Source organism: Phyllostomus discolor, chromosome 7 (assembly GCF_004126475.2).
Source record: "Phyllostomus discolor isolate MPI-MPIP mPhyDis1 chromosome 7, mPhyDis1.pri.v3, whole genome shotgun sequence".
NCBI classification, from domain to species: Eukaryota; Metazoa; Chordata; class Mammalia; order Chiroptera; family Phyllostomidae; genus Phyllostomus; species Phyllostomus discolor.
In genome coordinates this window covers 129,841,532-129,857,347 of record NC_040909.2, presented here as the reverse complement: position 1 = coordinate 129,857,347, position 15,816 = coordinate 129,841,532, and positions in this window count along the sequence as shown.

The following is a 15,816-nucleotide window of genomic DNA, read 5'->3' as shown; positions in this document are numbered from 1 at the left end:
TGGACTGATATAAAAATATACATCTCCTCCTTTTCCATCTTGTCCCACCCAAGAGACTGCTAGTGTCACAAGATCCTACAATCACTAGCCTTGGAAGGTCATTCAGCATAAACTTCTACCCAGGTACAGATCTCCTCGGCCAACTTGTCTCTGCCTGGGGGCTCCCCGCCGTCCCCGCCATGACACAGACCTCACTGCGATTGTAAGACAACAGGTTGGCAAAGTGCAGAAACCACGGGGTTCAGGGCCAGACAGACCTGGGTTCAAAAACCAACACTTTCTAGGTATGTGACGGCAGTCTGGCCACAGAGCCTCTCTGAGCCTCAGGATTCCTGCCAGGTCAGTGCCCCCACTGTACACAGGGCTGTTGTGGGTGGTGGCTTCGACGGCTCACCTCCCTGAGGAAGCCCATTCCATCGTGGGCCAGATGGACTGGACAGGAGCTCCCTGTCTGATTAAGATCACTTAATGACGCACTCTGTACGCACTGGTCCTGATGTTGTGTTTTGCACAGGAGGGGGAAAAAAAGAAGCCTTTTTCTTCCCTTATCTCAAAGTACCTGAGACTGGACTGTCATAACATCACAATGGCCTTTCCCACAGCTGTCCCGTCCCTGAGGTGGTCAAGTCTCCTGGCTTATGGCATCCCTGCAAAATCTTTGTATTTCTCCAAATTCAGCCCGCTCAGCCCTCAGAGGAGCAGACTGGGAGCCCTCATGCCATCTGCCTATTACAGTAAACAGGCTTTAAATTATATCTTAGGTGCCACAATTTCTTTGTCGTAGAATCACATGAAATGAAAGTGTCAAAAGTCAGAGAAAGTGTGACTGTTTGACCATTGAAGGTAGAACCGTAAGCTGCAGGAATTCGAACCAGCCCATGGATGGGGTCACGCAGTAGATGTTTCTGTTACAAGAAAAACAGTGCAGAGGATCTCCCACGTCTCCCAAATCAAATTCATTGTGTTCTGATACGATGCCAGAAGGAATCCCATTGACAGATGTAAAATTTTCAGATTGCAGGCTCTGTGGCGGAATGCCAACCTCTCCATTCTCTTAACCGACTTCAGCAAGACAGAGCAAATAAAATGAGGCCTCTTTCATAAGAGAATAAAAAGTTCTTACTGATCCCTGTATGATGCAAATTGCTCTGGCCAATGGTGGACTAACAGCCCAATTACTTTAACATATTTGCAAATCGTCCACCAAAACAGTATGCCCTGTTATATACAAGTATGTCATCGAATTTCACTTCCTGTCCATAAAATATGTTTTCTAGGTGGGTGAAGGAGGGCCATCAGCACACCTTAACGTCATTTTTAAAATATAAAGGGAAATGGAGCCATTCAGAAATAACTGCAGACTTCACATTTATCCATTTGCCATTTATCTGCCATCGTGGCGTATCTCAGCAGGTAAAAGAGTGAATGAATAGCTTGTGATAATATTAGGAGTCATAGAAAAAACCCACGGTTGCTGATTACGCAGTGTTTTAATTTGAGGTGCTTCTTGGGAAATGATGTGTTCGTTGGATCCTCCCCTTGGAAAATAATGGAGTGGGGAAACGAACATTTTTGAGAGCTCGAGGGGCAACTACTCAAAAACCAAAGCGCTGAGCCAGCCCACAATCAAGGGAGAGACACCCTGGGGGCCGTCGGTGACCCCATGGTTTCGTACTATTTTCAGAGTCAGCCCTGCCACAGAGAAGCAAAGTCTACAGCCATAACTGAATATAAATGTTGTTGGAAAAAAGGTATTTCTGAATGTAAGGAGATGGCTGTAATGTGAAATGCCACCAAAGACACGAGCTGGCGAGCAGGTCACTAGATACAGACTCGAGTCAGATGCCTAATGAGAAAGCCAGACAGACGTGAGACCTTCCGAGCCAGTTGAAGGAGGCAGTCCTTCAGGGGGCGGGGGAAGGCGGGAACAGCCCAGAGAGGCCTCTGCTCTGCACCAGAGCTGCTTAGAGAACCGCCTTTATGTCACGTTGCCCGAGCAAGCCAGCCTGTTAGCCTCTAGGCACTTCTGCGTCTGTAAATGAAATAATGGTAATATCTAGCTCAACGGAAAGCTTTCAGCCCAGGGCCAGGTACACGGGAAGAGCACAGGTGTAATTAGCTATTAGTCTAGTGATAACAAGTGCCCCTTAGCCCCAGGCAGTGGGGGGGAGGGCCTACAGGATTGACAGTGTTCTCCCTATGTCCTAAAGACACTACTGGGTCTTGGGTGAACGATGTTATCAGGCACGGTGCATCAGCCCTGGACCAGGAATACACCACGTGCTCCATTTCTCTTTCGAGATGTTCTCCACTTCTCTATTTCCACTCCGCTGTGTGGGGTTGACCAGATGCCCCCTGGATCTCCGAGACTTTTGCCTTGTAAATTGTCTGGGAACCTAATGGCTAACCCCTAGTTCTAGGAGGGTGGCCCAACAAAGGAATTGTCCACAATGGCTAGTGTGGTATTTGTTTTGTGGAAACCGTGCAAGATTTGTCCATTGGCATGGTGCTGATGTGCTGATTTGGGGTGACTCAAATTGTTTATGTAGATAAAGGGTTTGTAAAAAATATCCTCTGAGGCCCCTGCCCACCTTAGGGGCAGCCCTGGTAGTAAGATGCTGCCCATAGCATCAGCTCCCCTGCTTCTGTCCCCATCCCGGAGGAGGACTCCAGAAGTTCAGAGGAAACATAGCCAGGAAATCCTAGACGATCCAGGATGCTACAAAGGCAAGTTATTCCAAGCCTTCTAATTACTTCAAACCAGCAGACCACGTCAGCTACTGGTGAACACTCCTAAACCTCAGCCAGCCCTGGAAGATCTTTGATGCCTAAATACATATTTTAAAAGTTACCACTCATCCAAAAAAGAAAAGAAATTAAAATAACTATTCCACACTTTGTCTACCAGAAAAACTTTTAAAGAATGACTCCAAATACTGACCAAGGGGAGTGAAAGAGGCACACTTTCAACCAGATTACTGGTTGTTGTGAGTGTATGCGTGTGCGAGCATGGGCTGCGAACCAAAGTGTCGCAGGTTCTATTCCCAGTCAGGGTACATGCCTGGGTTGCAGGCCATGACCCCCAGCAACCACACATTGATGTTTCTCTCTCTCTCTCTATCTCCCTCCCTTCCCTCTCTAAAAATAAATAAATGAATAAATAAATCTTAAAAGAAAACACTACTGTTTAAAAAAAAGAAAGAACATGCCTGTGCCCAGTTATGTCACTTCAGGGAATCTAACTAAGGAAATTGCCATCAACATAGAGAAACCTGTCAACTTTTCTCTACATAGCAGTGCTCCTGACGTCCTTTATTTTCCTGTTTTGTAAGAACTCCTGGAGAACCAAGTAAAACATGAGTTATACATTAGGCTACTCCTGGTGACAGATAGAAGGGATTTAGTCGTAGTTTTATTAGCGCTAGCATTTATTGATTCTTTATTAAATGCCAAGCCGTGTGTGAAGTGCTGTACGTGGGCTAATTCATTTAATATTCACCACAGCACTAACAAGTCTACCACATAAGGTTCTTTCAACCTCAAGAAATAGGAATCCCAGCTCCACCACTTAAGCCATGAGGAAGGTTATAATAGTAACAGGAAACCAGAGGTAGGTGATAAAGTGGGCGGCGCCATCCAGCAGGCATCCAGGTGCTCCCTCCTGTCATCCTCTCCTCCATCCCCAGACAACGTGGTCCTTTGTGGTCACAAGATGCTCGCTCACGTCCAGACCTCACATCCAGACCTACGTATCTAACAGAGGTAGCTCCACATCTCCTTGAGCAGAATGCAGTTCATGCCCGTTCCCAGCAAGTAGCATAGAAAATAGAGAGTAAACTTTTTCATGAAGGTCTCCATAGCCTTTACCTCTCCCTTGTCCTACAAAGAAAAACCCTGTATTTGTCCATCGAGATTTCCCCACTCCTCCCCCCTCTCCTCTAGCAAAGCAAAATTCCTGCTTGAAGGAAAAGAGACCAAAGTGATTTACATTAAAAAAAAAATAGGAATGTGCGGAAAGACAGAAAACTGCTTAAGAAATGCAAGGAAGTAATTCTTGGGGATGGTGCCCAGAGAGACACTGGAGCAGCCAGGAGGTCCCAGGGAGTGGGAGAGAAAAGGCAAGGGGATCGTTACAGTGTTTCAAAAGATAAAGCGGACCCTCCCTTTCTGAGGTTCTCTGAGGAAGTCAAATAAAAACGGACATAAATTACTTCTTCATAATTTTCACTTTGCATTTTTTTGTTATTGGAATGGTGTGTCCATTGGCATGAGCCCTCTCTGACACAGGACCAAATGAATCTCTGGAATAATGAGGACTACAATTGGTAATATGATGTACTCTCCATTGTCAATGCCTGTGATGCACAAATTCAATTCTTAAGACAGATCATAGCTCTTTCACTCACTTAACCAACATTTCTTGAACACTTACCGAGTGTCAGGGATGTATTGTATTGCGTTTAAAAGTACTAGAATATTATAGTTTTCACACAGGCATACAAAAGTCAGTCCCAGTGAAGCATAAATGACATTGTGGTTTTCAAATAAAGATTTAAAGGCTTTGGGGATCTGGAGAAAGGCTAAGTGTTATTTAGCAGTCAATGTGACAAAACATTAAGCTTTCATCCTTTATGACTCAAACTCCTTCTCCTGTACTCCCTCCCCGCTCCGTAGAAAAACATCCTTGAGAGGAACCTGTGGTGACATTCTATCATGATGTCTATACTTAAGCCTTGTCAGATACAGAAAAAAATTGCCACCCGTCACTCAGTGGCTCAGGGACCGCACGCCCTGAGCATCAGCGGAAACCTCACGCACAGCTAGTGTCCATTTGCAATCAATAAAGATCAACGCCATGAAACAAGAATTACACAGAGACAAGTGCCCTAAAAATAATGCACCAGGCTGCCCCGGGTTTCCAGTCTGGTTCACTCTCTGCAAAAAACCCACTGTGATTACCTAGTGACTCTGATGGGCGTGAAAAAGATCCGACAAAGCATTTCCCAGGCTCCCAAACATTGTTAGGTGGGATGCAGAGAAAATCTGAAGTTGTACAAGGGCGTGACTCTCTGAGGGACACTGGACGATAGATATCATGGTGCCAGCGGAAGGCCCAGGGCAACGCTGGGGTTAGTTCAAGTTTAACTCCAACATTTTTCACGATGCTGACAAGTTTAGGACCTTAGTCTCGTCAAGATCTTTGCTACCTTGTCCAAGATGGGCAAGTCATTCAACCACTGTGAGTCTCACTGTTGCTAACTATAGAATGAGGGTATTATTACCATAACAGAACTATTTAGAAAAAGTTTAAATACTTATATCGGTGTAGCTATGTGTATATACTACATACACCTTTTCCATGTATAGGTACAGATACAGATATACAGATACAGCCCACACAGTGTGTGGCATATAGGATGACATAAGTGAGTGTTCTCTTACATTCCCCCGTCACCACTAGTAAATGCTGTCGTGTCTGGCATATCGGGCGTTTAGTTTCCCGAGAGAGGCTCCGCGATGAGCACAAGACTCAGTGGCCGCGTTTTCCACAACGAGCCATTCACATTCCAGCATAGCTCAGTGAACCGGCAAGTCTGGAGTTCGCAGAGCCGGACTGCGGTTCTCCCTTAGCCACGCACAAGAAAACTGTCCATTCCGAAATGTGAAGGGTGCTACGACTGAGAACCCCTGGCCCTGAGGGAAGCCAGCTGCAGACACAAATTCCACCTATCCTGAAGTCCCCGTGTTGGCAGGAAACGCAAGACTCGAAGACCACGTAGAAAGAGGAAACGCTTCCATACCTCCAACCACTCCAGCCACACCGGCGCAGACGCCAGAGCTGAGTGACGGTGCCACCCTTGCACACTCACTTCCAGCAGAAGTAGTGCGGAGAGGCGGAGACCCCACAGGCCTCGGGCTGAGCTGACCGCGACATCTCCAGCAGACAGAGCCGCGCAGCGAGGCCCCTCATTGGGACGCCAGCCCCCCCCCCCCCCCGCACTCCCACCCTCCCCCCCCACCCTCCCCCCCACCCCCCGCACTCCCACCCTCCCCCCCCACCCCACCGTGTGCTGCCTGGGTTCCTGAGCAACAGAGTGCGCGAGCACAGTGAAGTGATGGTGGTTCTGTCACTCAGTTTGGGGGCGCTTTGTTCGCAGCACTGATAACCGAAACAGCAGGCATCTTGTTCATCCTCCGGAAGAGATCAAACGTGGGGCACCGTGCACCCGGTTTCAGGAAGACTCGAACCACGTAAATAGTGCTCCCTAATTCACCCTCGTCTCCGTGATCCCGTGTAAAATAAGGATATTGATCTCCGTCCTTCCAGATACTGAGAAAATTAAATAAAATCAGGTGTTTAAAGGTACTGAGGACCGTAGCTCTCCCAGTAGAATTCAGTAAATAAATTTTGGTTGGATTTGATCTGGTTTGTCTTAAAAAACACAGAAGAAAGGTGACCTTTCTCTCACACCCCCTTCAATGCTGGCTAATTTAAATGGACATGAAGGAGTTTTGTCTTAGAAGCCTTCTCTCCCCCTGCTCAACCCATGAAAATACACCTTGCATACTGATGCCAAACGGAGCTGGCTAGGTAGGAGCCCCACTTCTAACCCTTACTCATTGATGCACCTTGAGTCATGTACTATCCCTAAGCCTCTATTTCCCTGCTGTGTGAAATAAGGATAGTAACAGGATGTCCATCTCCTGGAGCAGTTCTGTCAATTAAATGAGATAAATGCATATAAAGGCCTCAGCACAGTTCCCGGCACAAAGCAAACAGTCGATGTCATTTTTACTGCCTGCCCGTCCATCACCTTATCCAACATGTCTGCATCCTAGCAGCGGGTGTAACTTAGATGCTCGCCGGGTCCATCACAACAGTGATAAAAGGAACGTGAATGATGATGCCCAAGGGACTGAACTGGGAAAGACAAGGTGAATCTATTTCCTTTGGGCAATCACAATCAAAGCATTCCTTCCAACCCCGGGACCCTTTCATAAAGTCAAGGAGGAAAATCGTGTGACTTCTTCTGAGGTCGGGACCTGAGGGGTCCCCTGCTGTGTCAATGCTCAGAAAGCCCACCCCAGATGGACCAGGGCAGAGCGCCTCTCCAGGGAACCACGTCTGCTTTTCCACTTCTTTGGCCTCCTCACCTCACCTCACCTCCTCACCTCCCAACCAACGCAAAAGATTGTTCTGCAAAGCTATAAAAAGTACCAATTTAGCCCTGGCTGGCGTAGCTCAGTGGATTGAGCACGGGCTGTGAACCAAAGTGTTGCAGGTTCAATTCCCAGTCAGGGCACATGCCTGGGTTGCAGGCCACGGCCCCCAGCAACCGCACATTGATGTTTCTCTCTCTTTCTCCCTTCCTTCCCTCTCTAAAAATAAATAAATTAAATCTTTGAAAAAAACTTCCTTAAAAAAAAGTACCAATTTGAGTCCATATCTCTTTCCAGGCCTTAGTAAAAGCTTTGTTAAAAAAAAAAAAAAAGCTACTACAACACCTGTCAGCAAGAAATTAGGCTGGTCATTTAGATGCGAGTCCTGCTTCCTCTGTCCCGGCCTGTGGAGTTTATTACAACCCGTGACCGTGCCCTTCTGTCCTGAGCACTCCGCTCCCATCACCCCCCAGGGCTCTGCTCTGTGAAACCTGGAAGGAGCAAGCTGCTACCCTAGGCAAGCCTTCCAAATGCAAACCCCACTGGGCAGATTCTCCGATTCAAGAGGCCTGTTTGGTGCTTGTGAATGTAAATGAGGAAGAGGTAGCAACCATTATGATTGGACTCCTTTGTGAATTGTGAATGAGGAGGAAAATTCTAAAAGCTGTTATTTGACAATGGAGTCTCTTTCTGGGCTGTACCATCCAGGGTTTAAAACGAACCTCAGAATCTGTTCTTAAGGGAAACTAACTGATTTAACGATTATGCTATAAATTCAGGGAAATACCACACACACACTCATTTGCTACCCAATTAAAACATTTTGCTTTTTTATCCCCCCAGATATGACATCCATTTAGAGCCCTGTTAATTCTGTACTCTCTCTGGTTTCACACACTCTTCAAGGTTTGCAAAAGGCTCTGCTACAAGTGAAACCAACCAAATGATTCCCGATATTTGGACAAGAAAGTATTTTCACAGATATGATGAGTGATGTCATGTAAACCCTTCAGCTCCAATTGCAAACCACCTCATGCCAGCACCCCCACCCCTTTCCTGGTAGGTGTTTCTGGATCACATTTGCCTGCCTCCGACACACTATATTCTCCTATATGGAAATATGTTTATCACATCCTGGAATATGTTTATATTCTGTTTTGCCTCAGTAGAACGGAAGCTGCATGAGGGGCTGCTTTTTTCTATTTTGTTTACTGCTGTCTCCATGGAGCCCAGAACAGTCTCCATGAAGACTGGTCCCTGCTGGTCATTTGTACAAATCGGGGTCCAATGAGGAAACCACATCAGCTACTGAAACAGAGGGATTAAAATTAAAATTAGTTAATCAGACATAAAATTATTAGTTTTATGACTAAAAGAGCAAAAAGAGAATTCTAAAACAACCATCTAGGTCTAGGTTAACTGAAGGAAGAGATTGAAAGGATTCATTTTTTGATTCAAGTATAGTTGACATGCAATATTATATTAGTTTCAGGTACACAACACGGAAATTTGACGCGTGTGTACCTTATGAAGTGCTCACCATCTGTACCCTTTCCAAGTTATGATATTATGGACTGCATTCCCTAGGCCATACACTACCACCCTGTGACTTACTTATCTTATAACAGGGAGTGTACACCCCTTAATTCCCTTCACCTTTCCTGCTCATCCCCCTGATCCCCCCTCCCTCTGGCAACCATCCATTTGTTCTCTGAGTCTAAGGGTCTGTTTCTTTTTTATTTGTTGGCCCATCTGTTTAGTTTTGTAGGTTCCATGTATAAGTGAAATCATACAGTATTTGTCTTTCACTGTCTGACTTATTTTCCTCAGCATAGTACCTTCTAGGTCCATCCATGCTGTCACAAATGGTGAGATTTCATTCTTTTTTTTTAATTTATTTCTCACAGTTCTTTCTTTTTTGAAGATTTTATTTATTTTTATTTATTTTTAGAGAGGGAAGGGAGGGAAAGAGAGAGAGAGAGAGAGAGGAAGCAAAACATCAATGTGCGGTTGCTGGGGGTCATGGCCTACAACCCAGGCATGTACCCTGACTGGGAATTGAACCTATGACACTTTGGTTTTCAGCCCACACTCAATCCACTGAGCTACGCCAGCCAGGGCCTGAGATTTCATTCTTTTTGAGGCTTCTTTATCCATTCACATATCAATGGGCACTTAGAGGACTTCCATATCTTGGCGATTGTAAATAATGCTTCAATAAACATAAGGGTACACATACCTTTTTGATTCATTGTTTTTGATTTCCTCAAACAAGTGCTCAGAAGGGGGCATCCTTGTCCTGTCCCGACCTTGGAGAACAGGCTTTCAGCTGTTCCCCATTGAGTGTGACGTTCGCCGTGGGTTTGGCACATGTGGTCTCTATCACACTGAGGTACACTCCTCCGGTTCTCACCTTGTTGAGCGTTTTTACTATAAGTGGCTGTTGAATTTTGTCAGGTGTGTTTTATGCATCAATTGGGATGATCAGTTTTTTAATGTGGTGTATCACATTGATTGACGTGCAAATATGGGGTCAGCCTTGCATCCCTCAAATAGACCCTACTGATCACGGTGTATAAGCCTTCTAATTTATGGCTGAATCTGGTTTGCTAACATTTTGTTAAGAATTTTTGCATCCATTGATATGCATCAAGGATAGTGGCCTGTAAATTTTTTTTGTAGGGTCTTTGGTTTTGGTAACAGGGTAATGCTGGCCTTGTAGAATGAGTTTGAAAACATTCCTACTTTTTTGGAATAGTCTGACAAGGATAGGTATTCACTCCTTTTCAAATGTTTATGGACTTGACCTGTGAAGCCATCTGGTGCTGGACCTTTGTTTGCTGGGTGTTTTATTACTGCTTGAATTTTATTACTGATGACCAGCCTGCCCAGATTTTCTGTTCCTTTCTCATTCGGCCTGAGCGTCTTGTGTGTCTCTTGGGCTTGTCCCTTTCTTCTAGATCGTCCAATCTGTTGCTACACAATTCTTTGTATAGCATTCTCTCGTGATCCTTTGTATTCCTATGACATCAATTGTAACTTCTGTTTTATTTTTGTATTTTATTTCTTTGGGCCCTCTCATCTGGCTAAAAGCCTATCAATGAAATAAATAATTATTAAAAGTTGGAAACTTAGGAGAAGGGGCCCACGGGGCTGAAACTCAGATCTCTGAGAAGGGCACACGGCTGGTCCCTGGGGCTGGTGTCCCCGAGCTTAAGGAAGACGCCAGGGACTCAGGACTCAGTCCTGAGGAGGCATGACCCTGCCAAGGTCCTCAAGGTGGAGCAGGATGCAGCTGAAGCCGACTGCAAACTGGGCTCCGCTGCTGCTTCTCCAGCAGTGCTCTCGGGAGCCACGGGTAGATGGAAAGCTGCACGGAGCTCACAGAGAGGAGCAAGGCCCCTTTCCCCATTGTTCACTCAGCCCTAGAATCTCAAGGCCAAGTACAGAAGGAGGGTGTTTGTGCTTAGAGGTGATCACGTCATAATTTTGCTGGTAAAGGCTTCTGGAAGAAATACATGAAAGAAAATAAGAGAAGGAGAAATCAGGACAGCCGGGTATTGCTGAAGATAAATAACCCCATCCATCGTATTTCAAGTAAGGATAATACCAATACCTACCAATTATTTCCTTTTACATGGTGCTCCGTTCTTTACACATATACATTCTTGTGCTTCTGACAACTCAGTGAAACAGGATTTATTTTTCTCATTGTATAGGTGAGGAAGCTGAGAACCAGAGAGGTTTAGAAACTTGCTCAAAGTCACCGAGTGAATCAACTGTGGACTGAGGACTTGAACCCCGGTGTATTTAGTATTAAAGCCCACACTCTTCCTGCTCTCCCACCTCATGCTTATTGGCTAACGTGTATTTGAAGAGTTAGCATTTTAAAAGTGAAGGATGCTTGGAGGAAGAGGACTTGGGCTTTGCATGGGACACAAATGGGTGTGTGTGTGTGTGTGTGTGTGTGAACTCTAGTGTCAACTGTTAATGTAACCCTATTGACATCCCTGAGGTCATGAGGTCTGGGGACCCTAAGTTACTCTTATTTCCATCAAAGGCTTCAGTCAAGGAGAGAAAGAAAGAAAGAAAGAAAGAAAGAGAGAGAGAGAGAGAGAGGGACGTGCGAGCGTGAAGAGAAGAGCAGAGCGAAATCAGGAAAGAAATAAAGAAAGAAAGACAAGGAAGGACAGGAGGAAGGAAGGAATGAAGGAGGAAGGAAGCCGAAAGAACACTCAACGAAAGAAAAAGCAAGAACCAAACGACAGAAGAAATAACGTCACGAAAATACAGAGCAAAAAGCACGACAGACCAACAAGGGTGGTCGGGATCGCCCTAGCTAGTCGCGTGTTAGTCCCTCTGAGAGTGACGTTGGATGTCTTTTTTCGTTTAGTAACCATCCTGCTTGGTGGGCACGGAGCCCATTCCTGCACGAGGAATTTCCTGGGAGTTTCAACTTTTCTTGTTTTCTCTCAACCAGAGCAAAAGAAGCTGTAATGAGGTTATTTATTCCCCCCAAGAAGCACTGTGGTAATAAGTCCCTTCGCTGACTGCTCTTAGGCTAAGCTTCCTCACAAATATATGAAACGCCCAAACCCAGCAATCAGTACAGCTAATTGAAATGCCAACTGGAAGTTCACTAGATGAGAGCCGCCAGGGTCACAGTCATTACCAGCGATTAAATGTTATGCGAAAAGATCCATGAAGAGGCCCAGGTCTGGCAATATGCTTTAACCCTACACCCACTGTGGGGAAAGAAAGGGAAAGACAAACACTGGGTGAGAAAGCAGGGATAAAACCAGGACAGGCGCTGGCTTGGGGGCTTAGCCAGGGAGCACAGACACACTGCAGCAGGAAGGATTTAGGTTAGCTTCTAGGAAGCCAACAGGAAGAACATGGACGGACTCGACTTTCTTTCCTAAAGGGCCTCTTGGTTAGGATGGGATCGTCGGCCCAGGGATCAGATCCGGTGCCTGCCATAGCTTCACTTCTTTTTCTCTCGCCTGCAAAACAAAAACAATAATATCTCTATTGTGGAATTGCCGTGAGGATTAAATAAATATGTAGTTTAAACGTGGAGATGACTGCCTAGCCTACAGAAGCGATTCAATCAGGAGATATTTCTACCATGGGTCGGCGAACAGTGAATCCATACATCCTTATTGTGAGTTGATTATATCTGGGAGCTCTTAGAGGAGGCAGAGACAAATACGACCCACATTTGTTTAGCACATACCAGGTCCTCACAAAGGTCACCAGCAACTTCCCAGCTGTCCCTCCTCATGGCTTGTTTCTGTGAGGCCTCATCTCCGCCCACGTCCCCTTCCTCACCCCGCCCCAGCCAGGGCAGCCTTCTTGCCGACTTGAATGCTCACTTGCTATCTCAAGGATTTCTGTTCTTTCCCCCTCACTCACCCTGTATTAGTCAGGGTTCCTCAGAGAAACAGAACCAGGTGTGTGTGTGTGTGTGTGTGTGTGTGTGGTGTGTCCGTGTGTGTGTGCAGAGATTCCTTTTAAGGAACTGGCTCACACGATTATGGAGGCTTCCAAGTCCAGCGTCTGCAGGGCGGGATGACAGGAGAAAGAACCAGGAAGAGCTGATGCTGCAGTTCACGTCGAAAAACCTTCCTCTGAACACAGCAGTGGGCTGTCTTTTGTTCTAGCCAGGCCTTCAACTGATTGGATAAGGCCCACCCACATTAGGGAGGGCAATCTGCTTTCCTCAAAGACCACCTATTTAAATGTTCATCTCATCCAAAAACAACCTCACGGAAACATCCAGAAGAATGCTTGACCACACACCTGGGCATCGTGACCCCAGCCAAGGGGACAGATAAAATCAACCCAGACTCCATCGCTTGCATAGCTGATTCCTCAACTTTTCAGCTCTCAGGCCACCACTCAAAGCCCTTCCTCATCCTCCTATCTAAGCTGCCCTCCCATTTCATTGTCTTTGTGGCAAGTTTCACTCTCAAAGAGTAGTGTACTTACTTCTCTGTTTGCCTGTTTATCCTCTGTTCTGTCCACCAGCCCCCACCTCACCACTGGCTGCATGACTCTGGGGACGTTGTCTGGGCCGGAACTGCCCCCAGTGCATACTGGGCACTGAGTTGGTGTGTTGGTGTGGGTCCTCCAGGAAGCCCAGGCAGAAATGGAGCTAGAAGCACCGGGGTTGTAATGGTGATGCCACCTGTGAAAGATAAAGGGGATGGGGAGACTCAGGACTGTCACTGCAGCCTGACCCGTGAAAGCAGAAGTGAGGGGAAGACTGGGTAGGAAGAGGCTTAGACTGCAGTGCCAGGCAGTGGGGAGTCCAGTGGGGAGTCCCAAACCCCCCAGGAAAGACTGCCCTCTACAATCATTGGCTGGGACCAGTGGGGGAAATAAACTGAATGCCCACACAGCGGGGATCCAGAGGGGCGGAGGCTGGGCTGCTGGTCACACTCTGTTGCTAGCGATTAAATGGAGCATTTCAGGGCCACCCCAGGCCCGTAGTGGCTGATGGGTGACTGAATGGCTGGATGTCCTCAGTCCATATCCTGCTCATCTCTCCTGACACGGGGCTGCGGTCTGCACCTCCCTCCCTCCTTCGCCATCCTTGCCCTTTTCCTTGGCCCCTGCCTCGTATCCCTTTAACCCTTCCTTCACTTTTCCTCTCTGTTCCCTCTTCCTAATATCACCCCTGAAATAAAGGTGTCCCGCAAACTGCTACTCTCTTCCAGGTCCCCCTCCCCTGCCACCCTGTCCTTACATGTCTGTGCCAGGCTGGGGACGAGAGACACACGCACAGACACGGGTCTGGGTGAGTCACTAACAGCTGCAGTTCGTGGTGCGCTCTGCGTGCCAGGCGTGTCACTTCCCCTTCTGTTTGCACACTGCTGCTTATCTTTACTCTGTCCCGGATGAGGTATTAGCATCCCATTTTGCAGATGAGGAAACTGAGGCTCAGAGGGCCACATACCCCAAGGTCTCAGAGCTTATAAATCGCTAGGATTCTAACTCAGGACTCTATGACTCCAGAGCCTTTGTTCTCACTAGTCTGAGGCTCTTTGTGCTCAGAAATCACGGTTTGTAACTTTATATTCCTGTGGCATCTAGCGTAGCTGCAGTCACAGTAGGTGTTTTGCGGGACTGCCAGCGAGGAAAGGGTTAACAGCTCTGGTGGAGGGAGCCTGGCTCTGGGCAACCTGTTCTAAATAATGAGCCTCTGGTATTCCTGCTAATGACATGCTCCTCTCCCAGCTTCAGGTTTTACTCGCAGGAGTAATGAATTAATTAATTAGTGAAAGTGGGTGAGGAGCTCTTTGAAGTTGTAAAAAGCCCAGAGTGCAAATGCTAAGAAAAGGGACCAGCTAGACTAAATCAGATACCCTGAGAGGGCTGGAGAGCTGGCCCACCAACTCTCCGAGGACAAGTGCAGGCAGAACAAAGGGAAGGAAGAAGGGGCATCCAGCAATACTGTGAATCCCCCCGAACCTCCTCAGCAGCCTTGCCAGGCTCCCGTCTCCTCCTGGAGTCTGGCGGAGTTCCCCGGGGCTGCTGTTGTTCCCATGGAGTCACAGCGGCAGCCTGGACCGGCTGTAGGACAAGAATCTGAGGCCACCTAGAGGCTCAGCAGGAAATAGCACCGTGTTATCAGCGACTCGGGTGATGGATGGGTGTAACCAAGGCTACAAAATCACTATGTAACCGACTACCACAGAGCCCAGGGACTTACAACAATCATTAGTTTTATCATCTGCAGGTCATCTGAGGGTCAGCTGATTGATGGCGGGTCTGGCTGGTGCCGTTCGGCTCCGCTCCTCCCTTTCTCCGGGGACCCTTCCCCTCCCGGGAGGAGCAGCTAGCTCAAGTCTGCCTCCTCGTGGTGACGGTGAAACCCACTCACAAGCGCATCCTGAGACTCCATTTGCACTTCATCTGCCCAGACACCACTGGTCAAAACAAGTAATAAGAATACGATAAGCCCAGAGACAAGAAAGTGCGCCCAACACCTAGGGCCATTTACAGAGAGCAGCAAAGAGTCGGGGCCGTTAGTGTTGTCTGCCATGGAGACAGAGGGGTGGTTTGGTGGTGACAGCCGATTCAGGTACTTGACTGCCGTGCCCAAGGACCCAAACCCCTTACCTGCTCTTTCTGCAAGACAGCAGGCGAAGCGGAAGAGCAGCCCCGTTAGGCAGGGCATAGCTCTCTGGTTCACCGACATGTGCACCAGGCCTGCTGCCCCCACTTCTGTCAGCTGCCTGGCTCCCTCCCCAGGGCACTGGAGGTGGAAACCGCCATCATAACACACAAGGTGTGGGATGCATCCATGACGTCACCTCAACTGAGGAGTCTGCTGCCGAGAAAAAGACGTGCCCGGCTGTCCTGTGGGGCAAACAGTTCACAGTCATTGTGGCCGGTGTTGGAACAGTCTGCACCTGGTGGAGAACAACGTGAAACCTTTATTCCTGCACCCGGTGGAGAACAACATGAAACCTTTACTCACTGCCTTCCATGCTGTGCTGCACCCTCTGTCTTATCCCTTAGTGGCATCCCACAACTTTTCAGTCACTTTTAGATATTAAAAATTCGGTCCAGCCCAGTTGAACACATAGGGTCCTGCCTAATTTTGTATTCACATCCCCCCCCCCCCCCCGCCAGGTGCTCACCCTG